Source organism: Mustela erminea, chromosome 2, assembly GCF_009829155.1.
Source record: "Mustela erminea isolate mMusErm1 chromosome 2, mMusErm1.Pri, whole genome shotgun sequence".
Lineage (NCBI taxonomy): Eukaryota > Metazoa > Chordata > Mammalia > Carnivora > Mustelidae > Mustela > Mustela erminea.
Window position 1 is genome coordinate 139,317,109 of NC_045615.1, and position 17,316 is coordinate 139,334,424.

At 43.1% G+C, this 17,316-nt stretch overlaps 1 long non-coding RNA gene and 1 other non-coding gene across 2 annotated transcripts; both read right to left on the reverse strand.

The window, feature by feature from the left end:
- Nucleotides 1-15,946, reverse strand: LOC116585078. Its single transcript, XR_004283456.1, has 3 exons — nt 15,831-15,946; nt 4,507-4,579; nt 1-32 (listed from the first exon to the last, which is right to left on the reverse strand). It is a non-coding gene; the product is annotated as an uncharacterized LOC116585078 (long non-coding RNA).
- LOC116585461 lies at nt 15,445-15,566 on the reverse strand. Its single transcript, XR_004283648.1, has one exon. It is a non-coding gene; the product is annotated as a small nucleolar RNA SNORA26 (small nucleolar RNA).
- Nucleotides 15,947-17,316: the final 1,370 nt, after the last annotated feature.

Below are 17,316 nucleotides of genomic sequence, written 5' to 3' on the forward strand. Positions count from 1 at the left end.
GTGCTTGTTCTCTCTCTTGCTCTCTCTCCTCTCTGTCAAGTAAATAAGTAAAATCTTAAAAAAAAGGGGGGAGTTGTTCTCTAGAGCCTACAAAAGAAGTGTGGGCCTGCAGACACCTTAATGTCATCCCAGTGAAACTGATTTCAAACTGTAAGACAATAAACATGTGTTGTTTTAAGCCACCAAGTATGTGGTCATTTGTGACAGTGGTCCCAGGAAATTCATACCCACAGTAGTGCTGGTCACATTTCAGGAGCACGCTCTAGACAGTGCAGTTCTAGAATCTTACTCTTGGGGAGAAAGTACATGTGACAGATCTCCTAGCCTCTACATCTTTCAAAATTGAGAAAAATTCTAAATATGAGCAACTTGCTACTTGATTCCAATATGAATATATGATACAGCCCTTTTGCATAGGCAAACCAAGCCAAGAAAGCTTCCTTGTCTTCGGCTCAAGCACATGATCATGACTGTAACTCAAAGCCTTTCTCTGATACTGTGGTCCATCGCTTGCAGTGGAGACCGATTTTAAAAGTCCTCATTTACCTCATGAAAATCGATACCAAAAAGACATGATTCCATTCAATTTGTCTTCCTCTTCAGAAGCCCCAGAGCATTAGCAAGTCAGAAAAAAATGAGACCTCTCTTGACAAGTGGGAAAAGTCATGACAATGGTGATTTTGGCATCTCAGTTTTGCCTGCTGTGTCCATGTGCGGTCCAGGCAGGAGCTGCTCAAAGGTGTGAGGGAGAAGGCGGCACACCTCTCTGGTCCTTGCTGACAAAGGGCTCCCGTGATAGGCTTCCCAGCACTGCGCTGCCGCCAATGGTGGCTTCGTGCCTCTACCTGGCTGCGCACGTGGGAAGGTTCTGTGAGGAAAGGAACAGGGCAACCTTCTTTGAAAATGGCGTGGGAGAGAAAAACCACTACCAGACGAAGTCTATTAAGGCAATTTTGAAACCACCCTGAGCTACAGTCCTTCACAAGAACACTCTAAATCTAGTTGGAGAAGGCGGTTCACAGCCCGCTCCTGGCAACTGTTTTTGTTTGAATTATATTATTGTTGTAAACACAACATTTGACCATTTTAACTGTTTTTCAGCATCAGGACCATTCACAATGCTGTACAACCATCACCGCCATCTGTTTCCAGAAATTTTACATCTTCCCAAACTGAAACTCTGTACCCGTGAAATAATAACTCCCCACTGCCTTCCTCCCAGCCCCTGGTAACCTCTGCTCTACTTTCCGTCTCTATGAATTAGACTATTCTAGGGACTTCATGAAAGTGGAATCATGCCGTGTTTGTCCTTTTGTGTCTGACTTATTTCACTCAGCGTGATGTCTTCCCGGGGCACGCACGCTATGGTATCTATCAGACTTTCATTCCTTTTTCAGGCTAAATAATAGTCCATTGTGTGTACACAGCACATTTTCTTCATCCATTCACATGCATCAATGGGCACTGGGTTGTTTCTATCTTTTCACTACTATGAATAATACTGCTATGAAAGTTGGTGTGCACACTGCTGTGTGTGTGTGTGTGTGTGTATCTTAAATATATATTTGTATATGTATTTATTTATATATTTTTTATATATTTTTTCAAAGAGTCAGTGAAGCTTGTCTTTATTTATTTATTTATTTATTTTTAATCTTTTTAAAAGATTTTATGTATTTGTCAGAGAGAGAGAGAGCACAAGCAGGGTGAGCAGCAGGCAGGGGGAGTGGGAGAAGCTCCCACTGAGCAGGGAGCCTGACGCAGGACTCGATTCCAGGACCCTGGGATTATGACCCGAGCAGAAGGCAGATGTTTAACTGACTGAACCATCCAGGCATTCCCCACACTGGTATATTTTAATAATAGCCTACAGAAACCTAGTAACCAGAATTTGTACAGTGGGAGAAATAGGCTTAAAATCTCCCCCAAATTAGTGGTTATAAAACTTGGTCGTACATTTGAGTCACCTGGGGTTCTTTAATAAATGCCCAATGCCCATACTGTACCCCAGACTAACTGTATCAGATTACCTGGGAATGGGACCCAGGAAACAGTAAATTTGTAAATCTCACCAGTCAATTCCAATGGGCAGCCAAGCTTGAGAATTAGTGCCATAAACAGTTCACTAGTAAACGTGTTTTCATCGAAAGCTCATTTCCTTTCCCTACAATCTCTAAATCACACTTCGGTTTTCCTCTACATTCAAATCCAACTTAGCTGAATTAAAGTCAGTTTTATATTTTCAAGATGTGCTAAGCCAAAGCATTGAACTTTATAATTTAAGTTTGAGTGGGAGGGAAATCTCAGCTCTACTTATTATTATTAGGGGAATGTTTGCTCCTATCAGAAACAAGATGAATATATTCAAATATGTTAAAAAAACACTTTTAAGCAATTTGATCCAATAATGAAACACATTCTCTTTAACTTCAGGCCTGAAGACTTATTCCCACTGACATAATGATTTGCTATTGCTTTGGAAATTCCATATTAATGTAATTAAACATGAAAAGAGAAAAGCACCATTACTTGCAGATGTTGCAAGCGATATTCCTAGAAAATCCAGGAATTACCTTAAAAATATCCTGGATATATAAAAATAGGCTAATGGCAATAAATACAGAAAAAGCCAATAAGATCCTTATATAAGCAGTCATAGCCAGCTGAAAAATAAGATATCTAATTTTTTAAAAAGTGACAAAGATATAACATACTTAAAACAACAAAAGATGGGGGCGTCTGGGTGGCTCAGTGGGTTAAGCCTCTGCCTTCGGCTCAGGTCATGATCCCAGGTCCTGGGATTGAGCCCCATATCGGGCTCCCTGCTCGGCGGGAAGCCTGCTTCTCCCTCTCCCACTCCCCTTGCTTGTATTCCCTATCTAGCTATGCCTCTCTCTGTCAAATAAATAAAATATTAAAAAAAAAAAAAGATGTAGTATATATTTAACTCTACAGTAATAAACCATATTGGGTGGTGCTTCAGAGATTGGCCTAGAGAGAAGGCTGCCGGGTGCTAATCCTGGCTTCTACTCTTAATAGGAACGAGGAAGTTATTTAACTCTCTGCTTTAGTTCTTCCGACTATAACATGGGATCATAATAATGCTTATCTTAGAGAACTGGGAATATTACATGAGTAGAAAATGTAAAGTGCTTCAAACAGTCCTTCTACATAGTAAGTATCATTTCAGTGCTCGCTTTTAACTTTATTACTGGCAGTCTTTTGAAAAAGGAATCACATAGATGGAGAGCTATAGCATATTCTTAAATAGAGTGTGTTTACAGGCAGAAAGGATGGAGGGAGACAGAAAATAAATAAACATTGGTATGTAAGAAGTAAGTTCTAAAACTTGATGCTAAGTATTTTTATATCTGTTTTCTCTGCAATTTGTAATTGCATACCTGTGTTTAAGGTATGCATTTTTTCTCCCTGCAATCCCAATTAAATATATAGAGAATGATAAAGATAAAGTATTTTTTAAAATTTGTATGGAAAAATAAATAGATTAGAAGATTTAAAAAAAAATACCCAAAAGAGGAGATGAGGGCTGTTGACAGATTTTACAATTATTATGGAGCAATTTCAGAATAGTTGTAGGATAATAGGACTCTACTTAATGAATAAGAATCCAGGAAGAGACACAGTACCAACTTAAAAAAGAAACAGAAAGCTTGGCTGTATAAGATTTTTCAAAGTCAAGGGGCACCTGGGTGGTTCAGAGGGTTGAGCCTCTGCTTTCGGCTTAGGTCGTGATCCCAGGGTCCTGGGATCGAGCCCCACATCAGACCCTTTGCTCCGCAGGGAGCCTGCTTCCCTTCCTCTTTCTCGGCTGCCTCTCTGCCTACTTGTGATATCTGTCAAATAAATAAATAAAATCTTTAAACAAAAAGATTTAAAGATTTTTCAAAGTCAAAAAGATAAAGAAAATGAATATATTTTAATAATTTATTAGAAATATGAAAAATGAGTAGTCCATAGATAAGAAATTTTTTAAAGCTTTAATTCATGGAGAATTATTAACTAGTGAACATTTTTTGAAGCAATTTTTCTGTGGAAGAAAAGTCAATTTCTCTGTGCTTTGAAGAACTCAATAGAAAAGGTCTAGAATATCTGAATATATATTACAGATTTAAAGATCTGCAAGATGGGGACCCCTGGGTGGTTCAGCCAGTGAAGGATCTGACTCCTGATTTTTGGCTCAGGTCATGACTTCAGGGTCCTGAGATCGAGCCCCACATCAGGCTCCATGCTGGGTGTGGAGCCTGCTTGGGATTCTCTCTCTCTCCCTCCCCCTTTGTCCCTTCCCCTGACACTTCTCTATCCACACACTCTTTCTCTCTCTCTAAAACAAAACAAAGCAAAAAAACAACAAGAAAAAAAAATCTATAAAATGGAAAATGAAAGCACCATAGCCGAACAGGAGGTTTAAAAATCAAGTAGGACACAAAGTAACCCATCACTTCTCTTGACCCTCACTTCTACTGCTCTGAGGGCAGAATCTCTTACCTTGACCTCTGACGTAGCCCCTCCTCCAGCTGGTCTCTCTGCTTCTGTTCTTTCCTTCCCTAAACTCCATTCTCTGCAAAACAGGCCAAGGAATTCTGTTTTAAATGATCATTGCTTTTTCAAAGCATTGAAATGAAATTCACATTCCCTCATCCGGCTTCCGGGACGCAGGATCACTCCCGCGCAGCTTCAGTGCCTGACCCGCCCCACCCGAACCTTTGTACCGGATGCTTCCTCGGCCTGGAACGCGCTTCCTGGCCCCCATCTCTACAAGGCTGGGTCCTTCTTGTCCGTTAGGCCTCAGTTTAAATGTTTCTTCTTCCAAGAAATCTTATCTGGGACCCCAGTTTAAAGTAATAAAAACCAACATTTATAGATTTTTTTCTAAAATATGTCAGGCAAGTTTCTGACACTTGATGTGTAAAACCCATACTATCTCACAAAGACCCAATGAGATAAATTATATTATTATTATTCCCATCTTACAGTAATGAAACTGAATCCCAGCAAACGTCTGGAAAGATGCTGATGAAACTACAAGACAGTAGCTCGTCAGAGACTTCATTTAGTTGCCCGATGGCTTATAAGGTAGTCTGCCATCTGCTCGCGATCACATCACTCTGTTCTTAGTTTTACCTTTCCGAAGTGTGATTTTTTGTTTGTTTGTTTTTCTTCTCTTGATGGAATGGAAGCCTTATGTCTGTCTTATTCACTGTCATGTGTCCAGGACCAAGAACAATGGCTAGCACGTAGTAAGTACTCAACCAATGTTTGTACTCAACAAATGTTTGTTGAATGAATAGATGAGTGAGTAGGCAAACAACAAGAAACTACTTATCTAGATGAAGAAAACAAACAGGATTACAAAAGGACAAAAGGATTTTTTTTTTTTTTTGAGACAGAGTGCCTGTGCCCATGAGCAGGGGGTGAGGGGCAGAGGGAGAGAGAGAGGGAGGGGGAGAATCTCAAGCAGACTCCCCACTGAGTGCGGAACCTGACACAGCTTGACTGGGGACTTGATCTCACGACCTGAGCCAAAATCAAGTGTCAGATGCTTAATCGACGGAGGCACCCAGGTGCCCCAAAAGGATCATTTTAAAATTCTCATTCAAAATTTCCTTCTTTCTTCCTTTTTAGATTTTATTTATTTATTTGACAGAAATGGAGATCACAAGCAGGCACAGAGGCAGGCAGAAGTGGGGGGGGGGCAAGAAGCAGGCTTTCCACTGAGCAGAGAGCCTGATGCAGGGCTTGATCCCAGCACCCCAAGACCATGACCCGAGCTGAAGGCAGAGGCCCAACCCACAGAGCCAGTCAGACACCCTGAAATTTCCTACTCTTTCTGTAATGCTGTGCTCTTCAATGGCTATAGCATGTGTTCTCCTCCATTCATCCTGGAGGGAAAGGGAAGGGCTAGGTAGCACAAAGCCTGGGAGTGAGAGACACTCAGGCTTCTTCAGACTGGGAGCTCAGATAAAGGAAGCCTCTCAGAGGTACTATGTAAACTGAGACCTCAGTGACTAGAACTCAAGCTACGTGAACATGAGGATGGGTGGGCAGCATGGGCAGCCCTCTGCCGCCTTCTAGAGCAAAGATCCCAAGGCAAGAACAAACTTGGAGGATTAATGCAGCAGATCATACTGGGGGTTACAGGCCACTTGCGGAGTTTGGATTTTATTCTAATTATGAGGCAAAGCGCTTGGAGACTTGCAGTAGGGGAATGATGTGATAGAGTTTATTTCTTGAGTCTCCTTTGCCTAAAGCACAAAGAATGAATTTTGGGATGGGGGGGGTCAAGATTAGACCCCGAGGGTGGGAAAGGTTGCAGCCATCCAGGGTAGAGGACTCCATGGCTGGAACTGGAGTGATGCTGGCTGGTATTGGGATTGTATGGGGGCAACAGAGTTGAAAGAATTTGCCGATGGGCTGATGAATGGCATCATTCAAGGGGGATGGCAAGGGGAAGGAGGAGGAAGGAACCCAGGCATACCTCCTTGTATTGTGTCGTATGGTTTACTGTGGCTTTTATCAAGGGAAGGTTTGTGGCAGTCCTGTGTGGAACACGTCTGTCAGCGTCATCTTTCCAGCAGCCTTTGCTCACCTCATGTCTTTGTGTCACATTTTGACAATTCTCTCAATATTTCAACATTTTCATCATTATTATATTTGTTACAGTGATCTGTGATCAGTGATTATGACTCACTGAAAGCTCACTTGATCTTGGCCAAAAGGCCAAGAAGCAATGACTCACTGAAGAGGGCTCAGATGACGGTTAGCATATTTTGGCAAACAGGTATTTTTAAATGAAGGCATGTACACTTTTTTAGACATAGTGCTTATCACACAATTGATTAATAGACCACAGCAGAGTGTAAGCATAACTTATATATGCACTGGGAGACCAAACGATTCATTTGATTTGTTTTACGGCAATATTCACTTCATTGCAGTGGTCTGGAACCGAACTCACAATATCTCCCCCGTGTGCTTGTGGCTGAAGACCCTCTGACTTCTGGCTTGAGCAGTGGGGTGGACAGTGTCATTGTGCATGGAGAGAAAGAAAACTGGAGAAGAAACAATGTTTGGGGAAGGAATTGGGGGTTAAGTTTGGCCATATAGAGATGCCTATGAAGAATCCAGCAAGAGATGACAATAAGTATGGATACATGAGTTTAGAGTTGAGTGGAGAAATCAGGGTATGAAATACAGATGTGGGAATCACTGGCACACAGACACTATTTAAAGCCACAGCGTCAGGCAGAGGACACTGGTCTAGGTTATTATGTAGATAGAGAGGGTCAGAGGGCCTAGACCCACACCCAGGACACGCTAATACTTAGAGAAGGAGCACAGAAGGATTGGCCAAGGGGTACCTAATTGGAGGAGAAAACCAGGAGAATATATGTTTTGATTAGGGTTCTACGGAGAAATGAACCAATAGGACACACACAGGCCAGCGTGCGTGCACGCACACGCGCGCGCGCGCGCACATTTATTACAGGAATTGGCTTACATTATTAGAGCCCAGCAAGCCCCAGTATCTGCAGAATGAGTTGAAAAATTGGAGATCAAGGACAGCTGATGGTTTAGCTCCAGTCCAAGTCGAAAGGCTTGAGAAGAACCAGGTGAGCTAATCATGGAGTTCCCATCTGAAGGCCAACAGGCTTAAGGTCCAGGAAAATCTGGTATTTGAGTTCAAGTCTGAAGGCAAGAAAAAAGTTGATGTCCCAACTTGAGGGCAGTCAAGTAGGAGAAATTCTTGCTCATGGAAGAGGCAGGCCTTTTGTTCTATTCAGGCCTACTGACAACAGGGAGAAAAATTTACTTTACACAGTCCACTGGTTTAAATGTTAATCTTCAAAACATGCTCACAGAAACATCCAGAATAATGTTTGACCAAATATCTGGTGACCCCATGGCCCAGTCAAATTGACACAAAAATTAACCATCATAGGGTGACTCGGGGAGTATTTGAAAAGAAAAAGTGGCCAAATGTTAAGAATGGCACTGGGAGATCTGTTAAGAACTTATAGGACCACTGACTTGGCAAGATGGAGGACATCAGTGACCTTGATGTGACTAATCTCATTGGTGGACAGAAGTGTCAACGGAGAGGGTTGAGAGAAGAAAGTGAAGCTCAGACAGTGACAGGTTCAAGGGTGCTTCATCAGAAGAGAGGGAAGGCAAAGTGTCGGTAACCGTAGGGGTAGGTTGGTGAGATGATAGCCCATTGGTCTAATTTCTTCCACTTCTCCATGAAGGATGAGGCAAAGTCATCAAATGGGAATGTGTGTTTGTTTGAGAAGAGAGTATAAGATTATTCTGAGGAAAGAGAAGAAGAGAAAGTAAGATATAGGTGTTCAGGAAAGTAGAAACTATAGAATTGCTAGGCAGTGTTAATTTTGGATTTGTGAATGTGAACTTAGTGAGACCTGGCAACTCATTTAGGCATTAGATTCTAGCAATGCTCTGGTGCAGGTGTGAGCCAGGAGTAGGTGGATGGTTTGGGGCAGCACGGGGTGGAGTGGGGTAGGGAAGTCGGGGAGGGGGAGTGGTAAAGTAAGGGGTGAGGGTCAGCAGAGCTGCCACTTGACCAGATGAGTGTAATGGAGGGAAAGAAGGTAAGAGAAAAGAATGTGAGTAATATTGAATTTTATCATAAGCTAAGATTTGTTGACTGAGAAAATCATCCATACTTTCCTTAACAATTACTTTTATTACACGTTTACCTACAGTTGTTATTACTATATAGTATCTATTTTTTTTAATGTTGAGTGGGCATTCTCTTAATCTTTGATTTTTGCAGATCTCTAGGTTTGAAAATCACAGTCTACAAAATTGTTGCAAAGTAATAATGCAACTGTTCCCCCTGAAGTATTTCTTTGCAGGAGTACTGACTTCTGGTTTGATGGCTACATGTAAATACTCTATCTTCTATAAAGTCGCAATGTAATGATCAGAATAGAAAGCATTTGTTCCCCCGTAGTCCATCTACGTAACATTAGAATTGAGTGAGGAACTGACTTTCTTTCCTTTAAGTAATGTAAGTGGCTTTCTTGATCACTTCCATTTTGTACTTAGATTATCTAGATCCAGTGATGCATCAACTTTTAAAGAGGTATCAATATACTTATACATTTATGGTTTATATATACCTATATGTATATGATAAAATAGTTTATTGTTTCAGGAAAAAATACATAGGTTGATATGAAAAGTTGGGATTTAGGAACGAATGGTCAGGAAAGATTCTTGAGGCATCTTTGGCGCAAAAAGGTGGTTTTATTATAACACAGGGACAGGATCTCTGGACAGAAAGTGCTGCACGGGATTGTGAGGAGTGGCTGATTATATACTTTCAAGATGGAAGGGGGCTAGGGATGGTGGAGGTCTCTAGAATTTGGAAGCAAGGTTTCCAGGACCTTGACAGACTAGCTGTTGTTAGAAAAAGATCGTTTATTACTGTCCAGTAAAACCTTAGTCATGAGACTCTTCAGATGTATATCAGTGGGCCATATGCTTGGAGAATGTTTGGAGGGTAGAAATAAAGAAGTTTCTAAAGGGATTTTTTACAGGATCTTGGAGGTCAGGTTAATGTCAAACTAAGTTTATCTTTTACTTCAAGCAAAGTATTAATAATGAACAGCTAAGCTCCTTGGAGAAGGTCACTCTGCCTGTCCCAAGTGCTGATCAATGGGTTGTAAATTTTAAGGATGTTTAATTTTTTTCTATATTTCTTTCTCCTTTGTTCTCCACATCATAAATGTGTTGGGGAAATCAATATGAACTAATTTATTTTACCATGTCTAGGCACAGAAATATAGGTACTGGTATATACATGGGTTCATGTACACAGATCCTAGTAGCCGTGACAATGAGCACATTTTGTGCCCTGATTTTGGTCTCTAAATAACATTATCAGCAAAAGGAACCATGGTTTCTTAGAAAATGACTGATTCTAAGGCAGTGCAGGAAACATAAGATGAAGCTAGAGCATCGTGATGTTCCAGAACAGAGGTGTTTATCTGAAAACACAGGATGGGCATATGTCAAAAGGATGTAGGAACCTACTTTGAAGAGCACTCAGGGGCCAAAGTTGGGACAATTTGAGCACTAGGAGAAATGATTGGTATTGCATTACAGCTAAAGAATAATGTGGATATCCATGAGTCCATACTGATAAAAATGACTGAAATAAATCTGCCATACAGTAGAATTTAAAGTAATAAATGTAGAAATAGAAAATCACCATTGAAAGACCACGGTAATAATTGCAACAGAGGAAAGATCTACTATTGAACGCTACAATTTTGTGAGATAAACTTTAAGGAGAAACAGGACATTTGCATAATACTTCAACTTGGATGTTTTCCATTCATTATAACAAAACTTCTAAAATGGTACAATTTGCAAACAAAGCATTTAAAAACAATGTTTTTTGGAGAGCCATCCTAATCCTATTTGTAGGTTAAGATGTTCAAATCACTCACTGTTGTTAACAATCATTCAAAGGATTACACTTAATCCTAAAAGACTTGATTACAATGGCCCTTGATTTGCAGTATCTTTCATTGAGTCTCAGCAAATGTTGATAAATAATCCAGCAAATTGCTAAATCTTGAGCTAGCTAATAAATAATAAACTTCTTTCCCAACCAAGGTATTGTGTTCTATTGAATAATGACAGATATTTTTCTGATAAGTTTCAAATATAAAAAATGTCTTTGTGTCTATCATTAGTAGCTTGAAACTATTTTTCCAGGACTTTCCATCCCCTACAAACTTTACATATGGAGGCAGAAAACCTTCTTATCCTTTAACCCAATATTGTAGGGTTTAACATATTTCAAAACCATTCATGCTGTTTGATAAGATTTCATCTGCCCAATGACATCTCCTAACACTCCAACAACTGCACTCTTATTTCAGTTTTCCTCATAACTTTATTCCTACTCAACACTGTGGAATTAATGGGCTCAATAAATACAAGTGCGTAGTATTTGTGAGGTTTCTGATATACCTGAATACTTGAAAGGAAACAAAGCAAGCCAGGACAAGAACTCCCAAATCTAGTAATCATCTTTATTCAAAAGTTTTCAAATTTAAATCTGACAAGAGTTAATGCAAAAGTTCAAATCTGCCAGAGGTTCACATTAGCTATATGTGCACCCCCACTTACATGGAGCTAAGAAATGCCCATGGTCAACTGTGAGGGCTTGACCTGCATTCATTCATCTTTACCACAACCCTCTTCACTGTGATTCAACAAACACACCTGTCTTTGTGGAGCTTAAAGTCTAGCAGGGAACAGACAACAGGCACACAACAGATAATCTAGTTTTGTCTTAAACCTCCTTAGCAGTGACCAGGAGCACTGAATCCAAGGGTCCGTGGCCATCAATCTTCTCCTAAAATGAAATAAACAAAACTCATTTTTATAGCCAAAAAAGAGGGGTAAGCAGTATTGGCTCGACCCACCCTTTCCTGTTTATATCCATTTTATGGAAGAAAATGGACGTGATTATGAATCTAGATTTCTTTTCCTAATGGTTTCCCTCAATGGTTTTGCACTTCTGCCCCTCTAATATAGCATCCTACACGCATCATCTACCATACTATCCACATACTATGCTCGACACCGAAAGCTATGTGCTTACTTTAATGGCGTCTCCGGTTTCAATGCCAAGAGTTCAGCTGCATTTTTTTTAAACATACACAGGAAAGCAAGTGGTTAGGACTTCTGCCCATAATATGGGTTATATACTTCTGCCCATAATAAAACCTGGGTGGTTTTATTATGCTCTGTACCACTGGACTAGTCTGTTCCTTCAATCTTTTGACATTACTATGAGCAATAATCCTACCTCTAAGGATGTACCCCAAATTACTGGATTATTTTTGCATTATTTTTGCATGACTTCAAAGAACAATTTTCTCTAGGTTGTCAGTTTGTGAAAATGTTCATCAGGCTGTTTACATTCAACTTTTAAAAAAGAGGTGGGACTCTCACTGCCTGTGCCCCTTAATATAATCACTTCCATTAGCTTCTGGCTCATCTATCCTTCCTGAGCGGTCTACTTGCAAAACTGAGAAACTACACATATGGAGACATATACATGTTATTTCTGCTGCTTTATGAAAGGCAGCACACCAGACACCCTGTTCTGCATCTTGCTCTTATTTTTGGTAATGATACCCTTTGAGTTTATTCACCTGCCAAGTGGGGGAGGATTCAACAGAAAAATGGAAGGACTTCACCATGGGCTGGGGTAGATGATGTGTTCAATACAATGAAATGCTGCCTTGTCCCTACAATCCTCCTCCCTGCGGCTGCCCACGGGAGACCAGAAGGCTACCCCTCACACCAGATACACTTCCCTGTGAGACTGGAGATTAAATGTACACAGATCAGGAGAGCACACCAAACCCTTCCAGCGTCAACAGTTTATAGCTTTCTCCTGCACGGAAGTAAAGAGAGTCTTCAGTTCTTAAACATACCAGATTTTAGATCCAAGTGGCTAGAGGCCTGTGAGTGTACAGAATAATAGGAGGAAAGTTTATTATATGGGTATGTGGGAGTAGGCCATCCAGGGCAGCTGTCGGAACAGTCAGGGATAAGCTTTTATCTACCAGCTTAATGGGATAGCGGACAGGGTATCAGTTGCAAAGTAGGGAAGGAGCACATAGGACTTATTTACACAGTTCTTCAGGTGTCCTGATACCAAGTCAGGCTCCTCCTTTACAAAAGGCTCCCCCGGAGAGGGGCTTAAGACAGCTGAATTCTCAGGAAGGCCTGCTTTACTCATCAAAGAGAAGTTTAAAGTAGGCCTCTTTCCACAGCTGCTGTTTATTCAGATGTTCTCGGTTTAAAGTGGTCTTTATGCCCTCCTGGTGGGACTAACGCCACCCCCCCACCCCAGTTCCTTGTTTGAAACCTGACATGAAGTTTCATGAGCAAGCAGCCCAGTGGACTGCCGTGAAGAGGAGGCTTAGGCTGGAACTTGGAAAGTAAGAGATCCGTGAGCAAAAACACAGATCAGGGCAAGAATAAAAAAGCAAAGCACAAATCCAAACACATGACCCCAAGGGCCACTGAACCGTTTCTCACGCCTGAGAAAAAATCAGTCCAATTAAATCATAATTTGCTTGTTGGATGTAGACTGTTGACATGTTCCTTCACACGCTTCAGATGAAACGGGACTTCTTCTGAGTTATGCTCACGTGGGGGCAGCATCATTTGCCAGTGATCGTACGTGCTTCTTGTTGAGCAGCCGGCAGATCCAGATGGTGATTCTGGAGTGCAGAGAGCAAACTGCTGGCTCCTGATGGGTGTGCTTCCAAGGGCTACACTGTGGCAGTGAGTTCTTGTTGTGTGACTTTGGAAATGTTTAGGATTGTTTCTTCTAGACAGGAAGTTCCCAAACTTGGAGAAAGGGTCCTTATTGAATTGGTGTTGTGAAAAATGGGTGGACTGTCTATGAGGTCTGGTTGGGTGATCTACGTGGTGCTACTTTATTAAGGAGACTGCGTGTGTGATTTGGCTAGGACTTACAATAGGGTACCGGGTGACAGAAGGCGCCAGATGGCCAAGTCCACATGGCCTGACCATTTAGGTGGGAATTCCTTATATACCTCATTACTACCTAAGATAACAACACCAAGGTTGTTGTCCATGGACAAGGTCAGAGTGAACATGTGACCCACCAGGCTGGCATGTGGTGCCCAGCATGGCCTTCGTCATTACTTATGTAGGCATATGCACATGTCCACTTACATGTGCCTCTCTCAGCCTGTAGGAGCAAAAGAGATTGCAAATATCTGGTATAAAAGACCTTTGGTTTGGTTTTGGCAGCCGTAGAGATGGATGTCTTTACCTAACAGGTCATTCCAGAATTTGGGGCCACCCATATATAGTCTTGGGTATTGGGCAGAGCAACCAAGGGAAAAGCCAAGCTATTCCATGTCTCACATGTGTGGCCTGCAAACTAGGAATATTGTCCAGTGGCCAGGCAAACATTTGCATCATAATAATCAGTCCTGGGCTCATTTACAACATCTGTAGGTCTGAAGGTGCCATCTGTGGAATCAAACCAGCGTGTCTAATTACAGTACTGTTTTGGTATGTTACCTAGGAAGGGTCCAGTGTGATTTTTATTTTCAATACAAAGAGGAAAATTTCCCCCAAAAGCTTCATCTGAGTAAATGATAGGCCTTGAGCCTCTATAGAAGTTTCCTAATGCCAAGTAGAGTCATTTTATCCTCTTGTTTATGGATACGGTTCCCTTTTACACATCCACTATAAAGAATGGTTCCACCAGGTACTTGCGTGGGCAGGAACAAAAACTAGTTCAGTTCTTGTGCATTATACAGATGTTGATAAAACCGGTGATCAGATAAATTAGCTAAGGTGTCGGGGTTTGGAAGAGTGGTGGGAGTGGGTGATGGGGCTGTGCTAGAATTATTGAAAAAGCACCAAGGGTTAGCTGAAGCAAGACTCTGTTTGGAAGGGAGCCCATAGTGGAGGGACAGAGGGAGAATAGTTTAAGACAAGCAACCTCCGGCCAATCTTTCTATAAAGAAAGAGGAAGGGTTTTTTGTTTTTTGTTTTTTAAAGATCTCTAGGTCAGAGAACTTTCCAGGTCAGGGAGAAAGGCTTCAAGGGAAGATAAATGAAGAGAACATTCTTGATTCAAGATCTTGGACAAAGCTGCTTATTTCATAGTGTCATCTGCTTCTGGAGTCTGAGTAGGCTCTGGAAGTCCTCAATTTGAGGTCATTCAGAGGGATAGCCTTCTAAATGTTACCAGCATGATGATCTGGAGCTAGCTTGGGTGTGTCTCATGGGAATCCTGGAAGATTTTAATTTTGATGACAGCGTAGATGGTTAACAGCATTTCCTAAAGTCTGTCCCAGTGAGCTGATAATACAAGTTTTCTTCTAAAAACTTTGGTGTATACTCCATCTCCTGGTAGAAAGGTACGGCAAGGCTTGTTAGTAAGTGAAGACCGTGTTTTTTTTCCACCTGTTGATGATATGCTCCAACAGTATGTAACTAGTCTACTTAATCAATTGTTCACTCAAGGCCCCATATGCTCACCCAGTCCAGGAATGGAAGGTTTATACATGTCAGCAGGCATGGGGTGACCAAAAAAAATTTCAAAATGGGTCAGTTTTCAGTATTCTGGATCTGGTGTTTCTACCAGGTGAAGTCTGTCTCCAGAGGCTTTATGACCTTTGTCACCCAGGGCTTTCCGACGTTCTCAATCTATAGTTTTTATGTCATTCTAGTAGGTTGTTCCTGCCTTCGTGATAAATGCCAACACTTCCACTGAATGTACCATCAATGCTAAGGTTAAGTTTGATTTCATCACTTGTGCTCCGAGCCCTGTTAAAATATCACCTGGTTGCTTGAACCGAAAGAAAATTTTCCCTCTGGTTCAGCCGTGACTCCAGACAGGATCCAAAGAGGAGGTCTACGATCTCTTCCCTGGGTTTTATGGAGACTTACTTGACCCTTCTGTGTTAGCCTCTTAAGGCACTGCGTCAGCCTTAAAAGGGCACAGGGAAGGGCCGGTGGGTTTTCTACAGGGTTCTCTAGGATCCCTGCACTCCTCTCCTCTGTCCCCTGGATCTCAGCGCTTTCTTGAAGAGTCGGAAAACCCACCGGAAGCAGCTGCTGTGCTGGGGGAGCCCGGGAACGCGCATTCCCCCAATCCGAAGGGCCAATCTGGGGTCCACTGAACCGAACACGTGGGTGCCCAGGTCGCCAGCGGCCACGTGCTCCGGGCCTGGGTCCTGGCATTTCTCTCCAGGACGCGGACCTACCTGCGCGTAGAGCTCAGCCCACGCAGCCCGGCACACGTCGGAGACAAACTCTCCGGTCCCGGTCCCCGAGTCGGGCCGGGCTCCCGCAGGCGGGCCGGCCCCGAACCCGCTACGAGGTGGCCCGTCCCCCGGGCCTCGGAGGAGACTGCTCTACCCCTCCGTTCTGGCCGCCGGGAGCAACAGAGCTCCCGGCGGGCAAAGCTCGAGGGGACGCGGGGCGAGCGCAGCCCCAGCCGGGCGCCCTCCCCGCCACAGGGCACCTGAGAGCTGAGCCACACCCACCGCCCCAGTAGGCTAGACGAAAAGGTTAGCGACAACCGTCCTACCCAAGACCCCGCCAGCTGCGCTGGGCTGCAAAGCGGTTTGGGAGGGTGGCCCATCCCCGGGAAGGGGGCGGGGCGGGGGCAGGGGGCGCGTCTAGCAGCCGTCCTTGGGAAGGCAGGGGCGGGGCGGCGGGGAGAGCAGCCAATCGTTGGGAAGGCAGGGGCGGGGCGGCTGGGAGAGCAACCAATCCTTGGGAAGGGGGTGGGAGGGGGCGGGACCGGCCATTGACCCCGAAGGTCTCAGCGCCAGGGACCTTTGGCTCCTGCTTTGGCGGGAAGACGAGTCCAGTGGAGCAGGCCATCATTTTCGGAGCCTGAGGGGCCCAGCGGGATAATGGCGTCCCTCAGGACTCTCTTGGATCTGGTTCTTTCAGGCCAACGTCCCGTCCTCGGGGACTCTACTGGCGAATCTTTCACGGTTACCTCCCCCGCTCAGCACCTGGGGCACCGCTCTGGGTCTTCCACCTCCTAAAATCCCGAGCTGTTCTTTCCCATGCCACAGGTCTATTCACATTTGAGTACCTATTATGTGCCATGCGACTTTCTAATTCTCGGGTGGATGAAACCGAGGCCTTAGTCTGACAGTCTAGTGGAGGAGAAAAATCAAGACGTAAGTAAACCAGTATGTCTTATGCTAAGGAGAAAAACGTCAGTATTTATTACAACTTGAAAAACTGAAGATCGCAAAAAGTCATTCCTGTGAATAGTCATCCCTCTGCCTCTAAGAAACAAACAGAAATCATAACTGGTGGCAGTGGGCTCTTTTGGAAATATATTTCACTGTGGAAGTGACTAAATAGGATAAAAGGCTTTTTAAGGAGTGATGGCTTGGTTGGCACCCTGCACACAGGTAGGGTCCTATTTTGGTCCATATTTGATAACGCAGAGGAAACCAAGATGGACAAGGCCCATTGCCCTGGGGCACACAATTCTAGTAGAAGTCACTAGTGAGAGGAAACTTATGGAGAAGATTAACTGTGGTGGCAATGGGAAAGGGGTCTTCAAACCCTTCAGCTTCCCAGCCCCGGAATGGGCCTGCAGTAATGGCTTAACCACTAGTCATACTGCTCCTTGGGTTGGCTCACCGCCCCATTTCTCGCTATGTTTATTTCATTGAAATCTCTTTTATTCTCTCTCTTTTTAAGCTGAAATTTACATTTTAT